Source organism: Aquarana catesbeiana, linkage group LG01 (genome assembly GCF_042186555.1).
Source record: "Aquarana catesbeiana isolate 2022-GZ linkage group LG01, ASM4218655v1, whole genome shotgun sequence".
In the NCBI taxonomy this organism is placed as follows: domain Eukaryota; kingdom Metazoa; phylum Chordata; class Amphibia; order Anura; family Ranidae; genus Aquarana; species Aquarana catesbeiana.
Window position 1 is genome coordinate 762,882,574 of NC_133324.1, and position 3,422 is coordinate 762,885,995.

Below are 3,422 nucleotides of genomic sequence, written 5' to 3' on the forward strand. Positions count from 1 at the left end.
TGATCCAGGAGATCTTATTTTTAGTCGCAGCATCCACCACAAATGACTTCCATGCTCTGGCAATGGACATTTTCGCTGCCAAAGCATATAGAAGATAAGTGTCTACAAATGTCTAGGGATATCTTCCGTTGGTTTGTTCAGGGGGCTGTGCAGGCATTTTTGGGGATGTTGACATTAGTAACATCTTGGAACAAAGTATATACTTTAGTGTAGATCCAAGTAATTTGAGGACAAGTTTACTTTTGGTGTAACATTTGTCCAAAGCCCCTAAAACAAACTGGGAAGGCATTAGGGTACATTTTGGTGCTTCCAACTATGTACCAATGAGATAAGACTTTATAATTAAGTCCTGCTGACGGATTTTCTCCATCAGGTTCCAACAGCATAATTTTTAAATCACCATTCCAAGAAATTTGACTTTAGGGGTTGGGAAGTTTTTTTTTTTTTTTTTTTATATATAGAGTGGACCTTCCATTTTCATGGGAAAGAAAAAGCTTGTGAAAAAAACAATTGCAACGGCAACAATTAACTAATATGCCCATTAAAAAAAACACATGCAGCCTGTAAATCGCCGGTAAAACGCTGTGGTGCATGTGGACAGGGGCAGGCTGTAAAGAGTGCAGGACATCAGCAGCATTAAAATGTAACACCTACAGGTCATTCAGTAAGGATTTAAGTCTACTTTAGAAGGCATGCAACTGTCTATAAGCCCTACACTAATGTCCCCCTATGTACCTTATCAGCAGTACCCCCTATGCTTTCCGTATCAGAGCTAAAGCATATTGCCAATGTGACCGCTATGACCTTATCCTTTTTTGTTTATATCCTTTTGTAGTGAGGGGGTCAGTTTATCCAAAAGCCCCCTCTTCTAGGCCAGCTGACCTAAGTTCAAATGCCCATCAATGCATTATGGTTACAAAGAATTTGGTGTGGTAAATTCTTGCATTAATTCCCCATGTTCACAGCATTCACTAAAAACCTATGGTAGCAGTGAAACCCAGTCTCATCCCTACCATTGAACGGATTTGGCATACTTTCATTGAATAATCATATTTACATCTTTTTAACCTATACCCCACCTGGGACTGCACCTTCTTGCAGTCTTCTAAGAAAGGTGAGTAAATAGAAAAATGCTAAATTATATTCTCTCTTTATTAAAACAGCCAGCAAGATCAAGTTTGTTTACGTGTTTTGCACTAAGCATGGCATGAAAAACTTCTCATTAAGGAAACGCTGTGTCTAGCCCGAAATGTGTCATAACAGGACTTGTTCCTGTTGGTTATTTTAATATTGGAAAGAATAACAATTTGTATCTTGGTGTGTGGTGTTACTGTTGTGGGTATAATTGTTTGCTTTGATGGAGAACAGCTGAGCCAGCATCTAAGATGTAACAATAACTAAGAAGTGTGAAGTTCAATCTCACCTGGAGCAGCATATGGAAAGTTTAACCCTATATTACACTTTGAATTATAACTGAAGTATTTACATTTTTTCTGAAGCATATAAAAATGATTCAGAATTTAATCATATCTATGATTGAGATAAATCTCTGCTCATGTGGGAAGACATTTTCCTACACAAAGACTTTCCAATTAGTAATTTAAATGAAAGACACATCAAGCAAGCTCTTGCCAGCCTCCTCCAGACTAAAATAACGCACAACTTAAAAAAAGGCTACACATAGCTTCATAGCAAAAATAAACACAAGCAAACATCTCACATTTTTCACAGATATAGAAGCTTTAACTGTATATTTATATAATAAATTACCTATATCTGATATTAATATTGAAGTAGGAACAGGGGTCAGTTTATATGGCCATAGTTTTGTGTGTAGTAAGACTGATTTAGAATTTCAGCTAAGAATCATATTTCTTGTATTTTATGTTGAAGCTACTTGTGACTTCCCCATCAATTTGCTACATTCCTCTTTCTGTGCAAAAAGCTTGCTTGCTGACATCATTTAAGACAGATGAAGGAACCGCAATAGCATACTGCAGAGAAACGAAAGTTTAGTAAAAAAAGCTAAAAATATATATTTTTGCAGAACTTGTCTGATTTTAGGATGCATATGTTGATTTTTAAAAGGTTAGAATGTCTGGTATAAAGAAGTGTACCGCCTGTTCGCTTGTGACGTAATATGCTAAAAATTATATCTACACTGTATTCACTGTATCTGGGACTCTTGACGTGTAGACACGAGTCGGGTCAGGAGCTTCCATTGTTTTCTGGCCAGAAAGATGGAATAAAAATCTCGCATACCAGAGTTCATTGTCCAACTGTCATATACTGATATTCTGCTACTTTATTTGGTGCATTTGGCCGTGAGGGGGGAATATCGGTGTGACCTGTTGAGGCAGGTGGCACTGTTTTCCACCAGACCTACAAGGAGTGGTCCGAGAGGCCAGCCCTGCGGGCTATATCGTAGTCTCAAAAGGCGCCTTCTAGAACTGTTATCTAGGAGACTGCGCTGTGTCCCATTTGGTGGCCTGCTGTGGACGACCTTGGTAGCGTCAAAAGGACCTGGGAATCTGAGAAAAAGATAGCTGGAGCTCCAATGGGAACAGGTGAGAGTCTTTTTTACTTCTGTTTTTGGATAACAGTCAGCCAGCCAGCCAGCCTCTCGACGGATCGAGAGAAGGGAAGCCTAATCACCTTCCGAGAGAGACGTCCGTTCAGATGATTGTGCATCTTTCGGACGAATCCTCAGTCAGTCAGTAATTTTTGGGTGGGAGTGTCTGGTATGATTGATGTGTGTATGAGACATCACTTTGTGGTGAGGTGACCGTGGTCCTCTTCTAAGTGCGTCTCCTGGCCGGGAGACCGCGCCCAGGCCACTGACCGAGGGAAGCGTTGTCTATTGTCCCTACTTGTGTCGAGGATTCAGACCCCTTACTGAATTCTCATCATTTACCCTACCCTCTGTGTCTGTCTTGGTGTCTGTTAGGTTATAAGTATGGGTGGGAAATATAGTGTTGAATCTCCCCTACAATCCATGATCTCCAACTTTAGGAAGGGATATGCTAAGAACTGCAATTTAAAACTTAGCCCTGAGAAATTGGTAACATTGTGTGAGAAAGATTGGCCCCGCTATGGAGCGCGGTGGCCCCCACAGGGAACCCTTGACTCAGAGACCATTGACTGATTATTTGAGACTATTATGTCAGACTCACAGAAACATGACCAAGACGCACCTTCCAGGAGGACTGTTCGTTCGGATGATTGTGCATCCCTCGAATAAATCCTCAGCCAGCCAGTCAGGAGGAATATCCGTCCAGATGATTGTGCATCCCTCGGATAAATCCTCAACTGCCAGTCAGGAGGACTGTTCGTTTGGATGATTGTACATCCCTCGAATAAATCCTCAGCCAGTCAGGAGGACTGTTCGTTCGGATGATTGTGCATCCCCCGGATAAATCCTC